A 22,493-nucleotide genomic window follows, 5' to 3' on the forward strand; every position below is an offset into this window, starting at 1 on the left:
TGGATGCTGGCTTGGGTTAGGTTTAGGGTTAGACTAGACATGTCTGGATGCTGGCTTGGGTTAGGTTTAGGGTTAGACTAGACCTGGCTGGATGCTGGCTTGGGTTAGGTTAAGGGTTAGACTAGACCTGTCTGGATGCTGGCTTGGGTTAGGTTTAGGGTTAGACTAGACCTGTCTGGATTCTGGCTTGGGTTAGGTTTAGCGTTAGACTAGACCTGTCTGGATTCTGGCTTGGGTTAGGTTTAGGGTTAGACTAGACCTGTCTAGATTCTGGCTTGGGTTAGGTTTAGGGTTAGACTAGACCTGTCTGGATGCTGGCTTGGGTTAGGTTTAGGGTTAGACTAGACCTGTCTGGCTTGGGTTAGGTTTAGGGTTAGACTAGACCTGTCTGGACGCTGGATTGGGTTAGGTTTAGGGTTAGACTAGACCTGTCTGGACGCTGGCTTGGGTTAGGTTTAGATTTAGACTAGACCTGTCTGGATGCTGGCTTGGGTTAGGTTTAGGGATAGACTAGACCTGTCTGGACGCTGGCTTGGGTTAGGTTTAGGGTTAGACTAGACCAGTCTGGATGCTGGCTTGGGTTAGGTTTAGATTTAGACTAGACCTGTCTGGATGCTGGCTTGGGTTAGGTTTAGATTTAGACTAGACCTGTCTGGATGTTGGCTTGGGTTAGGTTTAGGGTTAGACTAGACCTGTCTAGATGCTGGCTTGGGTTAGGTTTAGGGTTAGACTAGACCTGTCTGGATGTTGGCTTGGGTTAGGGTTAGGATTAGACTAGACCTGTCTAGATGCTGGCTTGGGTTAGGTTTAGGGTTAGACTAGACCTGTCTAGATGCTGGCTTGGGTTAGGTTTAGGGTTAGATTAGACCTGTCTGGACGCTGGCTTGGGTTAGGTTTAGGGTTAGACTAGACCTGTCTGGACGCTGGCTTGGGTTAGGTTTAGGGTTAGACTAGACCTGTCTGGACGCTGGCTTGGGTTACGTTTAGATTTAGACTAGACCTGTCTGGACGTTGGCTTGGGGTAGGTTTAGGGTTAGACTAGACCTGTCTTAATGCTGGCTTGGGTTAGGTTTAGGGTTAGACTAGACCTGTCTGGATGCTGGCTTGGGTTAGGTTTAGGGTTAGACTAGACCTGTCTGGATTCTGGCTTGGGTTAGGTTTTGGGTTAGACTGGACCTGTCTGGATGCTGGCTTGGTTTAGGTTTAGGGATAGACTAGACCTGTCTGGATTCTGGCTTTGGTTAGGTTTAGGGTTAGACTAGACCTGTCTTAATGCTGGCTTGGGTTAGGTTTAGGGTTAGACTAGACCTGTCTGGATGCTGGTTTGGGTAAGGTTTAAGGTTAGACTAGACCTGTCTAGATGCTGGCTTGGGTTAGGGTTAGTGTTAGACTAGACATGTCTGGATTCTGGCTTGGGTTAGGTTTAGGGTTAGACTAGACCTGTCTGGACGCTGGATTGGGTTAGGTTTAGGGTTAGACTAGACCTGTCTGGACGCTGGCTTGGGTTAGGTTTAGATTTAGACTAGACCTGTCTGGATGCTGGCTTGGGTTAGGTTTAGGGATAGACTAGACCTGTCTGGACGCTGGCTTGGGTTAGGTTTAGGGTTAGACTAGACCAGTCTGGATGCTGGCTTGGGTTAGGTTTAGATTTAGACTAGACCTGTCTGGATGCTGGCTTGGGTTAGGTTTAGATTTAGACTAGACCTGTCTGGATGTTGGCTTGGGTTAGGTTTAGGGTTAGACTAGACCTGTCTAGATGCTGGCTTGGGTTAGGTTTAGGGTTAGACTAGACCTGTCTGGATGTTGGCTTGGGTTAGGGTTAGGATTAGACTAGACCTGTCTAGATGCTGGCTTGGGTTAGGTTTAGGGTTAGACTAGACCTGTCTAGATGCTGGCTTGGGTTAGGTTTAGGGTTAGATTAGACCTGTCTGGACGCTGGCTTGGGTTAGGTTTAGGGTTAGACTAGACCTGTCTGGACGCTGGCTTGGGTTAGGTTTAGGGTTAGACTAGACCTGTCTGGACGCTGGCTTGGGTTACGTTTAGATTTAGACTAGACCTGTCTGGACGTTGGCTTGGGGTAGGTTTAGGGTTAGACTAGACCTGTCTTAATGCTGGCTTGGGTTAGGTTTAGGGTTAGACTAGACCTGTCTGGATGCTGGCTTGGGTTAGGTTTAGGGTTAGACTAGACCTGTCTGGATTCTGGCTTGGGTTAGGTTTTGGGTTAGACTGGACCTGTCTGGATGCTGGCTTGGTTTAGGTTTAGGGATAGACTAGACCTGTCTGGATTCTGGCTTTGGTTAGGTTTAGGGTTAGACTAGACCTGTCTTAATGCTGGCTTTGGTTAGGTTTAGGGTTAGACTAGACCTGTCTGGATGCTGGTTTGGGTAAGGTTTAAGGTTAGACTAGACCTGTCTAGATGCTGGCTTGGGTTAGGGTTAGTGTTAGACTAGACATGTCTGGATTCTGGCTTGGGTTAGGTTTAGGGTTAGACTAGACCTGTCTGGATGCAGGCTTAGGTTTAGGGTTAGACTAGACCTGTCTGGATTCTGGCTTGGGTTAGGTTTAGGGTTAGACTAGACCTGTCTGGATGCAAGCTTGGGTTAGGGTTAGAGTGGACCTGTCTGGATGCTGGCTTGGGTTAGGTTTAGGGTTAGACTAGACCTGTCTGGATGCTGGCTTGGGTTAGGTTTAGGGTTAGACTATACCTGTCTGGATGCTGGCTTGGGTTAGGTTTAGGGTTAGACTAGACCTGTCTGGATGCTGGCTTGGTTTAGGGTTAGGGTTATACTAGACCTGTCTAGATTCTGGCTTGGGTTAGGTTTAGGGTTAGACTAGACCTGTCTGGATGCTGGCTTGGGTTAGGTTTAGGGTTAGGGTTAGACTAGACCTGTCTAGATTCTGGTTTGGGTTAGGTTTAGGGTTTAGACTAGACCTGTCTGGATGCTGGCTTGGGTTAGGTTTAGGGTTAGACTAGACCTGTCTGGATGCTGGCTTGTGTAAGGTTTAGGGTTAAACTAGACCTGTCTGGACGCTGGCTTGCTTTAGTTTTAGGGTTAGACTAGACCTGTCTGGATGCTGTCTTGGGTTAGGTTTAGGGTTAGACTAGACCTGTCTGGATGCTGGCTTGGGTTAGGTTAAGGGTTAAACTAGACCTGTCTGGATGTTGGCTTGTGTTAGGTTTAGGGTTAGACTAGACCTGTCTAGATGCTGGCTTGGGTTAGGTTTAGGCTTAGACTAGAACTGTCTGGATGCTGGCTTGGGTTAGGTTTAGGGTTAGACTAGACCTGTCTGGACGCTGGCTTGGGTTAGGTTTAGGGTTAGACTAGACCTGTCTGGACGCTGGCTTGGGTTATGTTTAGGGTTAGACTAGACCTGTCTCAATGCTGGCTTGGGTTAGGTTTAGGGTTAGGCTAGACCTGTCTGGATGCTGGCTTGGGTTAGGTTTAGGGTTAGACTAGACCTGTCTGGATGCTGGCTTGGGTTAGGTTAAGGGTTAGACTAGACCTGTCTGGATGCTGGCTTGGGTTAGGTTTAGAGTTAGACTAGACCTGTCTGGATGCTGGCTTGGGTTAGGTTTAGGGTTAGACTAGACCTGTCTGCATGCTGGCTTGGGTTAGGTTTAGGGTTAGACTAGACCTGTCTAGATGCTGGCTTGGGTTAGGTTTAGGGTTAGATTAGACCTGTCTGGACGCTGGCTTGGGTTAGGTTTAGGGTTAGACTAGACCTGTCTGGACGCTGGCTTGGGTTAGGTTTAGGGTTAGACTATACCTGTCTGGACGCTGGCTTGGGTTACGTTTAGATTTAGACTAGACCTGTCTGGACGTTGGCTTGGGGGTAGGTTTAGGGTTAGACTAGACCTGTCTTAATGCTGGCTTGGGTTAGGTTTAGGGTTAGACTAGACCTGTCTGGATTCTGGCTTGGGTTAGGTTTAGGGTTAGACTAGACCTGTCTGGATGCAGGCTTGGGTTAGGTTTAGGGTTAGACTAGACCTGTATGGATTCTGGCTTGGGTTAGGTTTAGGGTTAGACTAGACCTGGCTGGATGCTGGGTTGGGTTAGGTTAAGGGTTAGACTAGACCTGTCTGGATGCTGGCTTGGGTTAGGTTTAGGGTTAGACTAGACCTGTCTGGATTCTGGCTTGGGTTAGGTTTAGCGTTAGACTAGACCTGTCTGGATTCTGGCTTGGGTTAGGTTTAGGGTTAGACTAGACCTGTCTAGATTCTGGCTTGGGTTAGGTTTAGGGTTAGACTAGACCTGTCTGGATGCTGGCTTGGGTTAGGTTTAGGGTTAGACTAGACCTGTCTGGATGCTGGCTTGGGTTAGGTTTAGGGTTAGACTAGACCTGTCTGGCTTGGGTTAGGTTTAGGGTTAGACTAGACCTGTCTGGACGCTGGATTGGGTTAGGTTTAGGGTTAGACTAGACCTGTCTGGACGCTGGCTTGGGTTAGGTTTAGATTTAGACTAGACCTGTCTGGATGCTGGCTTGGGTTAGGTTTAGGGATAGACTAGACCTGGCTGGACGCTGGCTTGGGTTAGGTTTAGGGTTAGACTAGACCTGTCTGGATGCTGGCTTGGGTTAGGTTTAGATTTAGACTAGACCTGTCTGGATGCTGGCTTGGGTTAGGTTTAGATTTAGACTAGACCTGTCTGGATGTTGGCTTGGGTTAGGTTTAGGGTTAGACTAGACCTGTCTAGATGCTGGCTTGGGTTAGGTTTAGGGTTAGACTAGACCTGTGTGGATATTGGCTTGGGTTAGGGTTAGGATTAGACTAGACCTGTCTAGATGCTGGCTTGGGTTAGGTTTAGGGTTAGACTAGACCTGTCTAGATGCTGGCTTGGGTTAGGTTTAGGGTTAGATTAGACCTGTCTGGACGCTGGCTTGGGTTAGGTTTAGGGTTAGACTAGACCTGTCTGGACGCTGGCTTGGGTTAGGTTTAGGGTTAGACTAGACCTGTCTGGACGCTGGCTTGGGTTACGTTTAGATTTAGACTAGACCTGTCTGGACGTTGGCTTGGGGTAGGTTTAGGGTTAGACTAGACCTGTCTTAATGCTGGCTTGGGTTAGGTTTAGGGTTAGACTAGACCTGTCTGGATTCTGGCTTGGGTTAGGTTTAGGGTTAGACTAGACCTGTCTGGATGCAGGCTTGGGTTAGGTTTAGGGTTAGACTAGACCTGTATGGATTCTGGCTTGGGTTAGGTTTAGGGTTAGACTAGACCTGTATGGATTCTGGCTTGGGTTAGGTTTAGGGTTAGACTAGACCTGTCTGGATGCAAGCTTGGGTTAGGTTTAGGGCTAGAGTGAACCTGTCTGGATGCTGGCTTGGGTTAGGTTTAGGGTTAGACTAGACCTGCCTGGATGCTGGCTTGTGTTAGGTATAGGGTTAGACTAGACCTGTCTGGATGCTGGCTTGGGTTAGGTTTAGGGTTAGACTACACCTGTCTGGTTGCTGGCTTGGGTTAGGTTTAGGGTTAGACTAGACCTGTTTGGATTCTGGCTTGGGTTAGGTTTAGGGTTAGACTAGACCTGTCTAGATAATGGCTTTGTTTAGGTTTAGGGTTAGGGTTAGACTAGACCTGTCTAGATTCTGGCTTGGGTTAGGTATAGGGTTAGACTAGACCTTTCTGGATGCTGGCTTGGGTTAGGTTTAGGGTTAGACTAGACCAGTCTGGACGCTGGCTTGGGTTAGGTTTAGGGTTAGACTAGACATGTCTGGATGCTGTCTTGGGTTAGGTTTAGGGTTAGACTAGACCTGGCTGGATGCTGGCTTGGGTTAGGTTTAGGGCTAGAGTGAACCTGTCTGGATGCTGGCTTGGGTTAGGTTTAGGGTTAGACTAGACCTGCCTGGATGCTGGCTTGTGTTAGGTATAGGGTTAGACTAGACCTGTCTGGATGCTGGCTTGGGTTAGGTTTAGGGTTAGACTAGACCTGTCTGGTTGCTGGCTTGGGTTAGGTTTAGGGTTAGACTAGACCTGTCTGGATTCTGGCTTGGGTTAGGTTTAGGGTTAGACTAGACCTGTCTAGATAATGGCTTTGTTTAGGTTTAGGGTTAGGGTTAGACTAGACCTGTCTAGATTCTGGCTTGGGTTAGGTATAGGGTTAGACTAGACCTGTCTGGATGCTGGCTTGGGTTATGTTTAGGGTTAGACTAGACCAGTCTTGACGCTGGCTTGGGTTAGGTTTAGGGTTAGACTAGACATGTCTGGATGCTGTCTTGGGTTAGGTTTAGGGTTAGACTAGACCTGGCTGGATGCTGGCTTGGGTTAGGTTAAGGGTTAGACTAGACCTGTCTGGATGCTGGCTTGGGTTAGGTTTAGGGATAGACTAGACCTGTCTGGATTCTGGCTTGGGTTAGGTTTAGCGTTAGACTAGACCTGTCTGGATGCTGCCTTGGGTTAGGTTTAGGGTTAGGGTTAGACTAGACCTGTCTAGATTCTGGCTTGGGTTAGGTTTAGGGTTAGACTAGACCTGTCTGGATGCTGGCTTGGGTTAGGTTTAGGGCTAGACTAGACCTGTCTAGATGCTGGCTTGGGTTAGGTTTAGGGTTAGACTAGACCTGTCTGGATGCTGGCTTGGGTTAGGTTTAGGGTTAAGGTTAGACCTGTCTGGAGGCTGGCTTGGGTTAGGTTTAGGGTTAGACTAGACCAGTCTGGACTCTGGCTTGGGTTAGGTTTATGGTTACCGTTAGACCTGTCTGGATGCTGGCTTGGGTTAGGTTTAGGGTTAGACTAGACCTGTCTGGATTCTGGCTTGGGTTAGGTTTTGGGTTAGACTGGACCTGTCTGGATGCTGGCTTGGTTTAGGTTTAGGGATAGACTAGACCTGTCTGGATTCTGGCTTTGGTTAGGTTTAGGGTTAGACTAGACCTGTCTTAATGCTGGCTTGGGTTAGGTTTAGGGTTAGACTAGACCTGTCTGGATGCTGGTTTGGGTAAGGTTTAAGGTTAGACTAGACCTGTCTAGATGCTGGCTTGGGTTAGGGTTAGTGTTAGACTAGACATGTCTGGATTCTGGCTTGGGTTAGGTTTAGGGTTAGACTAGACCTGTCTGGATGCAGGCTTAGGTTTAGGGTTAGACTAGACCTGTCTGGATTCTGGCTTGGGTTAGGTTTAGGGTTAGACTAGACCTGTCTGGATGAAAGCTTGGGTTAGGGTTAGAGTGGACCTGTCTGGATGCTGGCTTGGGTTAGGTTTAGGGTTAGACTAGACCTGTCTGGATGCTGGCTTGGGTTAGGTTTAGGGTTAGACTATACCTGTCTGGATGCTGGCTTGGGTTAGGTTTAGGGTTAGACTAGACCTGTCTGGATGCTGGCTTGGTTTAGGGTTAGGGTTATACTAGACCTGTCTAGATTCTGGCTTGGGTTAGGTTTAGGGTTAGGGTTAGACTAGACCTGTCTAGATTCTGGCTTGGGTTAGGTTTAGGGTTAGACTTGACCTGTCTGGATTCTGGCTTGGGTTAGGTTTAGGGTTAGACTAGACCTGTCTGGATGCTGGCTTGGGTTAGGTTTAGGGTTAGGGTTAGACTAGACCTGTCTAGATTCTGGTTTGGGTTAGGTTTAGGGTTTAGACTAGACCTGTCTGGATGCTGGCTTGGGTTAGGTTTTCGGTTAGACTAGACCTGTCTGGATGCTGGCTTGGGTAAGGTTTAGGGTTAAACTAGACCTGTCTGGATGCTGGCTTGGGTTAGGTTAAGGGTTAAACTAGACCTGTCTGGATGTTGGCTTGGGTTAGGTTTAGGGTTAGACTAGACCTGTCTGGACGCTGGCTTGGGTTAGGTTTAGGGTTAGACTAGACCTGTCTGGACGCTGGCTTGGGTTATGTTTAGGGTTAGACTAGACCTGTCTCAATGCTGGCTTGGGTTAGGTTTAGGGTTAGGCTAGACCTGTCTGGATGCTGGCTTGGGTTAGGTTTAGGGTTAGACTAGACCTGTCTGGATGCTGGCTTGGGTTAGGTTAAGGGTCAGACTAGACCTGTCTGGATGCTGGCTTGGGTTAGGTTTAGAGTTACACTAGACCTGTCTGGATGCTGGCTTGGGTTAGGTTTAGGGTTAGACTAGACCTGTCTGCATGCTGGCTTGGGTTAGGTTTAGGGTTAGACTAGACCTGTCTAGATGCTGGCTTGGGTTAGGTTTAGGGTTAGATTAGACCTGTCTGGACGCTGGCTTGGGTTAGGTTTAGGGTTAGACTAGACCTGTCTGGACGCTGGCTTGGGTTAGGTTTAGGGTTAGACTAGACCTGTCTGGACGCTGGCTTGGGTTACGTTTAGATTTAGACTAGACCTGTCTGGACGTTGGCTTGGGGTAGGTTTAGGATTAGACTAGACCTGTCTTAATGCTGGCTTGGGTTAGGTTTAGGGTTAGACTAGACCTGTCTGGATTCTGGCTTGGGTTAGGTTTAGGGTTAGACTAGACCTGTCTGGATGCAGGCTTGGGTTAGGTTCAGGGTTAGACTAGACCTGTATGGATTCTGGCTTGGGTTAGGTTTAGGGTTAGACTAGACCTGGCTGGATGCTGGCTTGGGTTAGGTTTAGGGTTAGACTAGACCTGTCTGGATGCTGGCTTGGGTTAGGTTAAGGGTTAGACTAGACCTGTCTGGATTCTGGCTTGGGTTAGGTTTAGCGTTAGACTAGACCTGTCTGGATTCTGGCTTGGGTTAGGTTTAGGGTTAGACTAGACCTGTCTAGATTCTGGCTTGGGTTAGGTTTAGGGTTAGACTAGACCTGTCTGGATGCTGGCTTGGGTTAGGTTTAGGGTTAGACTAGACCTGTCTGGATGCTGGCTTGGGTTAGGTTTAGGGTTAGACTAGACCTGTCTGGCTTGGGTTAGGTTTAGGGTTAGACTAGACCTGTCTGGACGCTGGATTGGGTTAGGTTTAGGGTTAGACTAGACCTGTCTGGACGCTGGCTTGGGTTAGGTTTAGATTTAGACTAGAACTGTCTGGATGCTGGCTTGGGTTAGGTTTAGGGATAGACTAGACCTGGCTGGACGCTGGCTTGGGTTAGGTTTAGGGTTAGACTAGACCTGTCTGGATGCTGGCTTGGGTTAGGTTTAGATTTAGACTAGACCTGTCTGGATGCTGGCTTGGGTTAGGTTTAGATTTAGACTAGACCTGTCTGGATGTTGGCTTGGGTTAGGTTTAGGGTTAGACTAGACCTGTCTAGATGCTGGCTTGGGTTAGGTTTAGGGTTAGACTAGACCTGTCTGGATATTGGCTTGGGTTAGGGTTAGGATTAGACTAGACCTGTCTAGATGCTGGCTTGGGTTAGGTTTAGGGTTAGACTAGACCTGTCTAGATGCTGGCTTGGGTTAGGTTTAGGGTTAGATTAGACCTGTCTGGACGCTGGCTTGGGTTAGGTTTAGGGTTAGACTAGACCTGTCTGGACGCTGGCTTGGGTTAGGTTTAGGGTTAGACTAGACCTGTCTGGACGCTAGCTTGGGTTACGTTTAGATTTAGACTAGACCTGTCTGGACGTTGGCTTGGGGTAGGTTTAGGGTTAGACTAGACCTGTCTTAATGCTGGCTTGGGTTAGGTTTAGGGTTAGACTAGACCTGTCTGGATTCTGGCTTGGGTTAGGTTTAGGGTTAGACTAGACCTGTCTGGATGCAGGCTTGGGTTAGGTTTAGGGTTAGACTAGACCTGTATGGATTCTGGCTTGGGTTAGGTTTAGGGTTAGACTAGACCTGTATGGATTCTGGCTTGGGTTAGGTTTAGGGTTAGACTAGACCTGTCTGGATGCAAGCTTGGGTTAGGTTTAGGGCTAGAGTGAACCTGTCTGGATGCTGGCTTGGGTTAGGTTTAGGGTTAGACTAGACCTGCCTGGATGCTGGCTTGTGTTAGGTATAGGGTTAGACTAGACCTGTCTGGATGCTGGCTTGGGTTAGGTTTAGGGTTAGACTACACCTGTCTGGTTGCTGGCTTGGGTTAGGTTTAGGGTTAGACTAGACCTGTTTGGATTCTGGCTTGGGTTAGGTTTAGGGTTAGACTAGACCTGTCTAGATAATGGCTTTGTTTAGGTTTAGGGTTAGGGTTAGACTAGACCTGTCTAGATTCTGGCTTGGGTTAGGTATAGGGTTAGACTAGACCTTTCTGGATGCTGGCTTGGGTTAGGTTTAGGGTTAGACTAGACCAGTCTGGACGCTGGCTTGGGTTAGGTTTAGGGTTAGACTAGACATGTCTGGATGCTGTCTTGGGTTAGGTTTAGGGTTAGACTAGACCTGGCTGGATGCTGGCTTGGGTTAGGTTTAGGGCTAGACTAGACCTGCCTGGATGCTGGCTTGGGTTAGGTTTAGGGTTAGACTAGACCTGCCTGGATGCTGGCTTGTGTTAGGTATAGGGTTAGACTAGACCTGTCTGGATGCTGGCTTGGGTTAGGTTTAGGGTTAGACTAGACCTGTCTGGTTGCTGGCTTGGGTTAGGTTTAGGGTTAGACTAGACCTGTCTGGATTCTGGCTTGGGTTAGGTTTAGGGTTAGACTAGACCTGTCTAGATAATGGCTTTGTTTAGGTTTATGGTTAGGGTTAGACTAGACCTGTCTAGATTCTGGCTTGGGTTAGGTATAGGGTTAGACTAGACCTGTCTGGATGCTGGCTTGGGTTATGTTTAGGGTTAGACTAGACCAGTCTGGACGCTGGCTTGGGTTAGGTTTAGGGTTAGACTAGACATGTCTGGATGCTGTCTTGGGTTAGGTTTAGGGTTAGACTAGACCTGGCTGTATGCTGGCTTGGGTTAGGTTAAAGGTTAGACTAGACCTGTCTGGATGCTGGCTTGGGTTAGGTTTAGGGATAGACTAGACCTGTCTGGATTCTGGCTTGGGTTAGGTTTAGCGTTAGACTAGACCTGTCTGGATGCTGCCTTGGGTTAGGTTTAGGGTTAGGGTTAGACTAGACCTGTCTGGATGCTGGCTTGGGTTAGGTTTAGGGCTAGACTAGACCTGTCTAGATGCTGGCTTGGGTTAGGTTTAGGGTTAGACTAGACCTGTCTGGATGCTGGCTTGGGTTAGGTTTAGGGTTAAGGTTAGACCTGTCTGGAGGCTGGCTTGGGTTAGGTTTAGGGTTAGACTAGACCAGTCTGGACTCTGGCTTGGGTTAGGTTTATGGTTACCGTTAGACCTGTCTGGATGCTGGCTTGGGTTAGGTTTAGGGTTAGACTAGACCTGTCTGGATTCTGGCTTGGGTTAGGTTTTGGGTTAGACTGGACCTGTCTGGATGCTGGCTTGGTTTAGGTTTAGGGATAGACTAGACCTTTCTGGATTCTGGCTTTGGTTAGGTTTAGGGTTAGACTAGACCTGTCTTAATGCTGGCTTGGGTTAGGTTTAGGGTTAGACTAGACCTGTCTGGATGCTGGTTTGGGTAAGGTTTAAGGTTAGACTAGACCTGTCTAGATGCTGGCTTGGGTTAGGGTTAGTGTTAGACTAGACATGTCTGGATTCTGGCTTGGGTTAGGTTTAGGGTTAGACTAGACCTGTCTGGATGCAGGCTTAGGTTTAGGGTTAGACTAGACCTGTCTGGATTCTGGCTTGGGTTAGGTTTAGGGTTAGACTAGACCTGTCTGGATGAAAGCTTGGGTTAGGGTTAGAGTGGACCTGTCTGGATGCTGGCTTGGGTTAGGTTTAGGGTTAGACTAGACCTGTCTGGATGCTGGCTTGGGTTAGGTTTAGGGTTAGACTATACCTGTCTGGATGCTGGCTTGGGTTAGGTTTAGGGTTAGACTAGACCTGTCTGGATGCTGGCTTGGTTTAGGGTTAGGGTTATACTAGACCTGTCTAGATTCTGGCTTGGGTTAGGTTTAGGGTTAGGGTTAGACTAGACCTGTCTAGATTCTGGCTTGGGTTAGGTTTAGGGTTAGACTTGACCTGTCTGGATTCTGGCTTGGGTTAGGTTTAGGGTTAGACTAGACCTGTCTGGATGCTGGCTTGGGTTAGGTTTAGGGTTAGACTAGACCTGTCTGGATGCTGGCTTGGGTTAGGTTTAGGGTTAGGGTTAGACTAGACCTGTCTAGATTCTGGTTTGGGTTAGGTTTAGGGTTTAGACTAGACCTGTCTGGACGCTGGCTTGGGTTAGGTTTAGGGTTAGACTAGACCTGTCTGGATGCTGGCTTGGGTAAGGTTTAGGGTTAAACTAGACCTGTCTGGATGCTGGCTTGGGTTAGGTTAAGGGTTAAACTAGACCTGTCTGGATGTTGGCTTGGGTTAGGTTTAGGGTTAGACTAGACCTGTCTGGACGCTGGATTGGGTTAGGTTTAGGGTTAGACTAGACCTGTCTGGACGCTGGCTTGGGTTATGTTTAGGGTTAGACTAGACCTGTCTCAATGCTGGCTTGGGTTAGGTTTAGGGTTAGGCTAGACCTGTCTGGATGCTGGCTTGGGTTAGGTTTAGGGTTAGACTAGACCTGTCTGGATGCTGGCTTGGGTTAGGTTAAGGGTTAGACTAGACCTGTCTGGATGCTGGCTTGGGTTAGGTTTAGAGTTACACTAGACCTGTCTGGATGCTGGCTTGGGTTAGGTTTAGGGTTAGACTAGACCTGTCTGCATGCTGGCTTGGGTTAGGTTTAGGGTTAGACTAGACCTGTCTAGATGCTGGCTTGGGTTAGGTTTAGGGTTAGATTAGACCTGTCTGGACGCTGGCTTGGGTTAGGTTTAGGGTTAGACTAGACCTGTCTGGACGCTGGCTTGGGTTAGGTTTAGGGTTAGACTAGACCTGTCTGGACGCTGGCTTGGGTTACGTTTAGATTTAGACTAGACCTGTCTGGACGTTGGCTTGGGGTAGGTTTAGGGTTAGACTAGACCTGTCTTAATGCTGGCTTGGGTTAGGTTTAGGGTTAGACTAGACCTGTCTGGATTCTGGCTTGGGTTAGGTTTAGGGTTAGACTAGACCTGTCTGGATGCAGGCTTGGGTTAGGTTCAGGGTTAGACTAGACCTGTATGGATTCTGGCTTGGGTTAGGTTTAGGGTTAGACTAGACCTGGCTGGATGCTGGCTTTGGTTAGGTTAAGGGTTAGACTAGACCTGTCTGGATGCTGGCTTGGGTTAGGTTTAGGGTTAGACTAGACCTGTCTGGATTCTGGCTTGGGTTAGGTTTAGCGTTAGACTAGACCTGTCTGGATTCTGGCTTGGGTTAGGTTTAGGGTTAGACTAGACCTGTCTAGATTCTGGCTTGGGTTAGGTTTAGGGTTAGACTAGACCTGTCTGGATGCTGGCTTGGGTTAGGTTTAGGGTTAGACTAGACCTGTCTGGATGCTGGCTTGGGTTAGGTTTAGGGTTAGACTAGACCTGTCTGGCTTGGGTTAGGTTTAGGGTTAGACTAGACCTGTCTGGACGCTGGATTGGGTTAGGTTTAGGGTTAGACTAGACCTGTCTGGACGCTGGCTTGGGTTACGTTTAGATTTAGACTAGACCTGTCTGGACGTTGGCTTGGGGTAGGTTTAGGGTTAGACTAGACCTGTCTTAATGCTGGCTTGGGTTAGGTTTAGGGTTAGACTAGACCTGTCTGGATGCTGGCTTGGGTTAGGTTTAGGGTTAGACTAGACCTGTCTGGATTCTGGCTTGGGTTAGGTTTTGGGTTAGACTGGACCTGTCTGGATGCTGGCTTGGTTTAGGTTTAGGGATAGACTAGACCTGTCTGGATTCTGGCTTTGGTTAGGTTTAGGGTTAGACTAGACCTGTCTTAATGCTGGCTTTGGTTAGGTTTAGGGTTAGACTAGACCTGTCTGGATGCTGGTTTGGGTAAGGTTTAAGGTTAGACTAGACCTGTCTAGATGCTGGCTTGGGTTAGGGTTAGTGTTAGACTAGACATGTCTGGATTCTGGCTTGGGTTAGGTTTAGGGTTAGACTAGACCTGTCTGGATGCAGGCTTAGGTTTAGGGTTAGACTAGACCTGTCTGGATTCTGGCTTGGGTTAGGTTTAGGGTTAGACTAGACCTGTCTGGATGCAAGCTTGGGTTAGGGTTAGAGTGGACCTGTCTGGATGCTGGCTTGGGTTAGGTTTAGGGTTAGACTAGACCTGTCTGGATGCTGGCTTGGGTTAGGTTTAGGGTTAGACTATACCTGTCTGGATGCTGGCTTGGGTTAGGTTTAGGGTTAGACTAGACCTGTCTGGATGCTGGCTTGGTTTAGGGTTAGGGTTATACTAGACCTGTCTAGATTCTGGCTTGGGTTAGGTTTAGGGTTAGACTAGACCTGTCTGGATGCTGGCTTGGGTTAGGTTTAGGGTTAGGGTTAGACTAGACCTGTCTAGATTCTGGTTTGGGTTAGGTTTAGGGTTTAGACTAGACCTGTCTGGATGCTGGCTTGGGTTAGGTTTAGGGTTAGACTAGACCTGTCTGGATGCTGGCTTGTGTAAGGTTTAGGGTTAAACTAGACCTGTCTGGACGCTGGCTTGCTTTAGTTTTAGGGTTAGACTAGACCTGTCTGGATGCTGTCTTGGGTTAGGTTTAGGGTTAGACTAGACCTGTCTGGATGCTGGCTTGGGTTAGGTTAAGGGTTAAACTAGACCTGTCTGGATGTTGGCTTGTGTTAGGTTTAGGGTTAGACTAGACCTGTCTAGATGCTGGCTTGGGTTAGGTTTAGGCTTAGACTAGAACTGTCTGGATGCTGGCTTGGGTTAGGTTTAGGGTTAGACTAGACCTGTCTGGACGCTGGCTTGGGTTAGGTTTAGGGTTAGACTAGACCTGTCTGGACGCTGGCTTGGGTTATGTTTAGGGTTAGACTAGACCTGTCTCAATGCTGGCTTGGGTTAGGTTTAGGGTTAGGCTAGACCTGTCTGGATGCTGGCTTGGGTTAGGTTTAGGGTTAGACTAGACCTGTCTGGATGCTGGCTTGGGTTAGGTTAAGGGTTAGACTAGACCTGTCTGGATGCTGGCTTGGGTTAGGTTTAGAGTTAGACTAGACCTGTCTGGATGCTGGCTTGGGTTAGGTTTAGGGTTAGACTAGACCTGTCTGCATGCTGGCTTGGGTTAGGTTTAGGGTTAGACTAGACCTGTCTAGATGCTGGCTTGGGTTAGGTTTAGGGTTAGATTAGACCTGTCTGGACGCTGGCTTGGGTTAGGTTTAGGGTTAGACTAGACCTGTCTGGACGCTGGCTTGGGTTAGGTTTAGGGTTAGACTATACCTGTCTGGACGCTGGCTTGGGTTACGTTTAGATTTAGACTAGACCTGTCTGGACGTTGGCTTGGGGGTAGGTTTAGGGTTAGACTAGACCTGTCTTAATGCTGGCTTGGGTTAGGTTTAGGGTTAGACTAGACCTGTCTGGATTCTGGCTTGGGTTAGGTTTAGGGTTAGACTAGACCTGTCTGGATGCAGGCTTGGGTTAGGTTTAGGGTTAGACTAGACCTGTATGGATTCTGGCTTGGGTTAGGTTTAGGGTTAGACTAGACCTGGCTGGATGCTGGGTTGGGTTAGGTTAAGGGTTAGACTAGACCTGTCTGGATGCTGGCTTGGGTTAGGTTTAGGGTTAGACTAGACCTGTCTGGATTCTGGCTTGGGTTAGGTTTAGCGTTAGACTAGACCTGTCTGGATTCTGGCTTGGGTTAGGTTTAGGGTTAGACTAGACCTGTCTAGATTCTGGCTTGGGTTAGGTTTAGGGTTAGACTAGACCTGTCTGGATGCTGGCTTGGGTTAGGTTTAGGGTTAGACTAGACCTGTCTGGATGCTGGCTTGGGTTAGGTTTAGGGTTAGACTAGACCTGTCTGGCTTGGGTTAGGTTTAGGGTTAGACTAGACCTGTCTGGACGCTGGATTGGGTTAGGTTTAGGGTTAGACTAGACCTGTCTGGACGCTGGCTTGGGTTAGGTTTAGATTTAGACTAGACCTGTCTGGATGCTGGCTTGGGTTAGGTTTAGGGATAGACTAGACCTGGCTGGACGCTGGCTTGGGTTAGGTTTAGGGTTAGACTAGACCTGTCTGGATGCTGGCTTGGGTTAGGTTTAGATTTAGACTAGACCTGTCTGGATGCTGGCTTGGGTTAGGTTTAGATTTAGACTAGACCTGTCTGGATGTTGGCTTGGGTTAGGTTTAGGGTTAGACTAGACCTGTCTAGATGCTGGCTTGGGTTAGGTTTAGGGTTAGACTAGACCTGTGTGGATATTGGCTTGGGTTAGGGTTAGGATTAGACTAGACCTGTCTAGATGCTGGCTTGGGTTAGGTTTAGGGTTAGACTAGACCTGTCTAGATGCTGGCTTGGGTTAGGTTTAGGGTTAGATTAGACCTGTCTGGACGCTGGCTTGGGTTAGGTTTAGGGTTAGACTAGACCTGTCTGGACGCTGGCTTGGGTTAGGTTTAGGGTTAGACTAGACCTGTCTGGACGCTGGCTTGGGTTACGTTTAGATTTAGACTAGACCTGTCTGGACGTTGGCTTGGGGTAGGTTTAGGGTTAGACTAGACCTGTCTTAATGCTGGCTTGGGTTAGGTTTAGGGTTAGACTAGACCTGTCTGGATTCTGGCTTGGGTTAGGTTTAGGGTTAGACTAGACCTGTCTGGATGCAGGCTTGGGTTAGGTTTAGGGTTAGACTAGACCTGTATGGATTCTGGCTTGGGTTAGGTTTAGGGTTAGACTAGACCTGTATGGATTCTGGCTTGGGTTAGGTTTAGGGTTAGACTAGACCTGTCTGGATGCAAGCTTGGGTTAGGTTTAGGGCTAGAGTGAACCTGTCTGGATGCTGGCTTGGGTTAGGTTTAGGGTTAGACTAGACCTGCCTGGATGCTGGCTTGTGTTAGGTATAGGGTTAGACTAGACCTGTCTGGATGCTGGCTTGGGTTAGGTTTAGGGTTAGACTACACCTGTCTGGTTGCTGGCTTGGGTTAGGTTTAGGGTTAGACTAGACCTGTTTGGATTCTGGCTTGGGTTAGGTTTAGGGTTAGACTAGACCTGTCTAGATAATGGCTTTGTTTAGGTTTAGGGTTAGGGTTAGACTAGACCTGTCTAGATTCTGGCTTGGGTTAGGTATAGGGTTAGACTAGACCTTTCTGGATGCTGGCTTGGGTTAGGTTTAGGGTTAGACTAGACCAGTCTGGACGCTGGCTTGGGTTAGGTTTAGGGTTAGACTAGACATGTCTGGATGCTGTCTTGGGTTAGGTTTAGGGTTAGACTAGACCTGGCTGGATGCTGGCTTGGGTTAGGTTTAGGGCTAGAGTGAACCTGTCTGGATGCTGGCTTGGGTTAGGTTTAGGGTTAGACTAGACCTGCCTGGATGCTGGCTTGTGTTAGGTATAGGGTTAGACTAGACCTGTCTGGATGCTGGCTTGGGTTAGGTTTAGGGTTAGACTAGACCTGTCTGGTTGCTGGCTTGGGTTAGGTTTAGGGTTAGACTAGACCTGTCTGGATTCTGGCTTGGGTTAGGTTTAGGGTTAGACTAGACCTGTCTAGATAATGGCTTTGTTTAGGTTTAGGGTTAGGGTTAGACTAGACCTGTCTAGATTCTGGCTTGGGTTAGGTATAGGGTTAGACTAGACCTGTCTGGATGCTGGCTTGGGTTATGTTTAGGGTTAGACTAGACCAGTCTTGACGCTGGCTTGGGTTAGGTTTAGGGTTAGACTAGACATGTCTGGATGCTGTCTTGGGTTAGGTTTAGGGTTAGACTAGACCTGGCTGGATGCTGGCTTGGGTTAGGTTAAGGGTTAGACTAGACCTGTCTGGATGCTGGCTTGGGTTAGGTTTAGGGATAGACTAGACCTGTCTGGATTCTGGCTTGGGTTAGGTTTAGCGTTAGACTAGACCTGTCTGGATGCTGCCTTGGGTTAGGTTTAGGGTTAGGGTTAGACTAGACCTGTCTAGATTCTGGCTTGGGTTAGGTTTAGGGTTAGACTAGACCTGTCTGGATGCTGGCTTGGGTTAGGTTTAGGGCTAGACTAGACCTGTCTAGATGCTGGCTTGGGTTAGGTTTAGGGTTAGACTAGACCTGTCTGGATGCTGGCTTGGGTTAGGTTTAGGGTTAAGGTTAGACCTGTCTGGAGGCTGGCTTGGGTTAGGTTTAGGGTTAGACTAGACCAGTCTGGACTCTGGCTTGGGTTAGGTTTATGGTTACCGTTAGACCTGTCTGGATGCTGGCTTGGGTTAGGTTTAGGGTTAGACTAGACCTGTCTGGATTCTGGCTTGGGTTAGGTTTTGGGTTAGACTGGACCTGTCTGGATGCTGGCTTGGTTTAGGTTTAGGGATAGACTAGACCTGTCTGGATTCTGGCTTTGGTTAGGTTTAGGGTTAGACTAGACCTGTCTTAATGCTGGCTTGGGTTAGGTTTAGGGTTAGACTAGACCTGTCTGGATGCTGGTTTGGGTAAGGTTTAAGGTTAGACTAGACCTGTCTAGATGCTGGCTTGGGTTAGGGTTAGTGTTAGACTAGACATGTCTGGATTCTGGCTTGGGTTAGGTTTAGGGTTAGACTAGACCTGTCTGGATGCAGGCTTAGGTTTAGGGTTAGACTAGACCTGTCTGGATTCTGGCTTGGGTTAGGTTTAGGGTTAGACTAGACCTGTCTGGATGAAAGCTTGGGTTAGGGTTAGAGTGGACCTGTCTGGATGCTGGCTTGGGTTAGGTTTAGGGTTAGACTAGACCTGTCTGGATGCTGGCTTGGGTTAGGTTTAGGGTTAGACTATACCTGTCTGGATGCTGGCTTGGGTTAGGTTTAGGGTTAGACTAGACCTGTCTGGATGCTGGCTTGGTTTAGGGTTAGGGTTATACTAGACCTGTCTAGATTCTGGCTTGGGTTAGGTTTAGGGTTAGGGTTAGACTAGACCTGTCTAGATTCTGGCTTGGGTTAGGTTTAGGGTTAGACTTGACCTGTCTGGATTCTGGCTTGGGTTAGGTTTAGGGTTAGACTAGACCTGTCTGGATGCTGGCTTGGGTTAGGTTTAGGGTTAGGGTTAGACTAGACCTGTCTAGATTCTGGTTTGGGTTAGGTTTAGGGTTTAGACTAGACCTGTCTGGATGCTGGCTTGGGTTAGGTTTTCGGTTAGACTAGACCTGTCTGGATGCTGGCTTGGGTAAGGTTTAGGGTTAAACTAGACCTGTCTGGATGCTGGCTTGGGTTAGGTTAAGGGTTAAACTAGACCTGTCTGGATGTTGGCTTGGGTTAGGTTTAGGGTTAGACTAGACCTGTCTGGACGCTGGCTTGGGTTAGGTTTAGGGTTAGACTAGACCTGTCTGGACGCTGGCTTGGGTTATGTTTAGGGTTAGACTAGACCTGTCTCAATGCTGGCTTGGGTTAGGTTTAGGGTTAGGCTAGACCTGTCTGGATGCTGGCTTGGGTTAGGTTTAGGGTTAGACTAGACCTGTCTGGATGCTGGCTTGGGTTAGGTTAAGGGTCAGACTAGACCTGTCTGGATGCTGGCTTGGGTTAGGTTTAGAGTTACACTAGACCTGTCTGGATGCTGGCTTGGGTTAGGTTTAGGGTTAGACTAGACCTGTCTGCATGCTGGCTTGGGTTAGGTTTAGGGTTAGACTAGACCTGTCTAGATGCTGGCTTGGGTTAGGTTTAGGGTTAGATTAGACCTGTCTGGACGCTGGCTTGGGTTAGGTTTAGGGTTAGACTAGACCTGTCTGGACGCTGGCTTGGGTTAGGTTTAGGGTTAGACTAGACCTGTCTGGACGCTGGCTTGGGTTACGTTTAGATTTAGACTAGACCTGTCTGGACGTTGGCTTGGGGTAGGTTTAGGATTAGACTAGACCTGTCTTAATGCTGGCTTGGGTTAGGTTTAGGGTTAGACTAGACCTGTCTGGATTCTGGCTTGGGTTAGGTTTAGGGTTAGACTAGACCTGTCTGGATGCAGGCTTGGGTTAGGTTCAGGGTTAGACTAGACCTGTATGGATTCTGGCTTGGGTTAGGTTTAGGGTTAGACTAGACCTGGCTGGATGCTGGCTTGGGTTAGGTTTAGGGTTAGACTAGACCTGTCTGGATGCTGGCTTGGGTTAGGTTAAGGGTTAGACTAGACCTGTCTGGATTCTGGCTTGGGTTAGGTTTAGCGTTAGACTAGACCTGTCTGGATTCTGGCTTGGGTTAGGTTTAGGGTTAGACTAGACCTGTCTAGATTCTGGCTTGGGTTAGGTTTAGGGTTAGACTAGACCTGTCTGGATGCTGGCTTGGGTTAGGTTTAGGGTTAGACTAGACCTGTCTGGATGCTGGCTTGGGTTAGGTTTAGGGTTAGACTAGACCTGTCTGGCTTGGGTTAGGTTTAGGGTTAGACTAGACCTGTCTGGACGCTGGATTGGGTTAGGTTTAGGGTTAGACTAGACCTGTCTGGACGCTGGCTTGGGTTAGGTTTAGATTTAGACTAGAACTGTCTGGATGCTGGCTTGGGTTAGGTTTAGGGATAGACTAGACCTGGCTGGACGCTGGCTTGGGTTAGGTTTAGGGTTAGACTAGACCTGTCTGGATGCTGGCTTGGGTTAGGTTTAGATTTAGACTAGACCTGTCTGGATGCTGGCTTGGGTTAGGTTTAGATTTAGACTAGACCTGTCTGGATGTTGGCTTGGGTTAGGTTTAGGGTTAGACTAGACCTGTCTAGATGCTGGCTTGGGTTAGGTTTAGGGTTAGACTAGACCTGTCTGGATATTGGCTTGGGTTAGGGTTAGGATTAGACTAGACCTGTCTAGATGCTGGCTTGGGTTAGGTTTAGGGTTAGACTAGACCTGTCTAGATGCTGGCTTGGGTTAGGTTTAGGGTTAGATTAGACCTGTCTGGACGCTGGCTTGGGTTAGGTTTAGGGTTAGACTAGACCTGTCTGGACGCTGGCTTGGGTTAGGTTTAGGGTTAGACTAGACCTGTCTGGACGCTAGCTTGGGTTACGTTTAGATTTAGACTAGACCTGTCTGGACGTTGGCTTGGGGTAGGTTTAGGGTTAGACTAGACCTGTCTTAATGCTGGCTTGGGTTAGGTTTAGGGTTAGACTAGACCTGTCTGGATTCTGGCTTGGGTTAGGTTTAGGGTTAGACTAGACCTGTCTGGATGCAGGCTTGGGTTAGGTTTAGGGTTAGACTAGACCTGTATGGATTCTGGCTTGGGTTAGGTTTAGGGTTAGACTAGACCTGTATGGATTCTGGCTTGGGTTAGGTTTAGGGTTAGACTAGACCTGTCTGGATGCAAGCTTGGGTTAGGTTTAGGGCTAGAGTGAACCTGTCTGGATGCTGGCTTGGGTTAGGTTTAGGGTTAGACTAGACCTGCCTGGATGCTGGCTTGTGTTAGGTATAGGGTTAGACTAGACCTGTCTGGATGCTGGCTTGGGTTAGGTTTAGGGTTAGACTACACCTGTCTGGTTGCTGGCTTGGGTTAGGTTTAGGGTTAGACTAGACCTGTTTGGATTCTGGCTTGGGTTAGGTTTAGGGTTAGACTAGACCTGTCTAGATAATGGCTTTGTTTAGGTTTAGGGTTAGGGTTAGACTAGACCTGTCTAGATTCTGGCTTGGGTTAGGTATAGGGTTAGACTAGACCTTTCTGGATGCTGGCTTGGGTTAGGTTTAGGGTTAGACTAGACCAGTCTGGACGCTGGCTTGGGTTAGGTTTAGGGTTAGACTAGACATGTCTGGATGCTGTCTTGGGTTAGGTTTAGGGTTAGACTAGACCTGGCTGGATGCTGGCTTGGGTTAGGTTTAGGGCTAGACTAGACCTGCCTGGATGCTGGCTTGGGTTAGGTTTAGGGTTAGACTAGACCTGCCTGGATGCTGGCTTGTGTTAGGTATAGGGTTAGACTAGACCTGTCTGGATGCTGGCTTGGGTTAGGTTTAGGGTTAGACTAGACCTGTCTGGTTGCTGGCTTGGGTTAGGTTTAGGGTTAGACTAGACCTGTCTGGATTCTGGCTTGGGTTAGGTTTAGGGTTAGACTAGACCTGTCTAGATAATGGCTTTGTTTAGGTTTATGGTTAGGGTTAGACTAGACCTGTCTAGATTCTGGCTTGGGTTAGGTATAGGGTTAGACTAGACCTGTCTGGATGCTGGCTTGGGTTATGTTTAGGGTTAGACTAGACCAGTCTGGACGCTGGCTTGGGTTAGGTTTAGGGTTAGACTAGACATGTCTGGATGCTGTCTTGGGTTAGGTTTAGGGTTAGACTAGACCTGGCTGTATGCTGGCTTGGGTTAGGTTAAAGGTTAGACTAGACCTGTCTGGATGCTGGCTTGGGTTAGGTTTAGGGATAGACTAGACCTGTCTGGATTCTGGCTTGGGTTAGGTTTAGCGTTAGACTAGACCTGTCTGGATGCTGCCTTGGGTTAGGTTTAGGGTTAGGGTTAGACTAGACCTGTCTGGATGCTGGCTTGGGTTAGGTTTAGGGCTAGACTAGACCTGTCTAGATGCTGGCTTGGGTTAGGTTTAGGGTTAGACTAGACCTGTCTGGATGCTGGCTTGGGTTAGGTTTAGGGTTAAGGTTAGACCTGTCTGGAGGCTGGCTTGGGTTAGGTTTAGGGTTAGACTAGACCAGTCTGGACTCTGGCTTGGGTTAGGTTTATGGTTACCGTTAGACCTGTCTGGATGCTGGCTTGGGTTAGGTTTAGGGTTAGACTAGACCTGTCTGGATTCTGGCTTGG

Source organism: Salvelinus fontinalis, chromosome 26 (assembly GCF_029448725.1).
Source record: "Salvelinus fontinalis isolate EN_2023a chromosome 26, ASM2944872v1, whole genome shotgun sequence".
Classification (NCBI taxonomy): Eukaryota; Metazoa; Chordata; class Actinopteri; order Salmoniformes; family Salmonidae; genus Salvelinus; species Salvelinus fontinalis.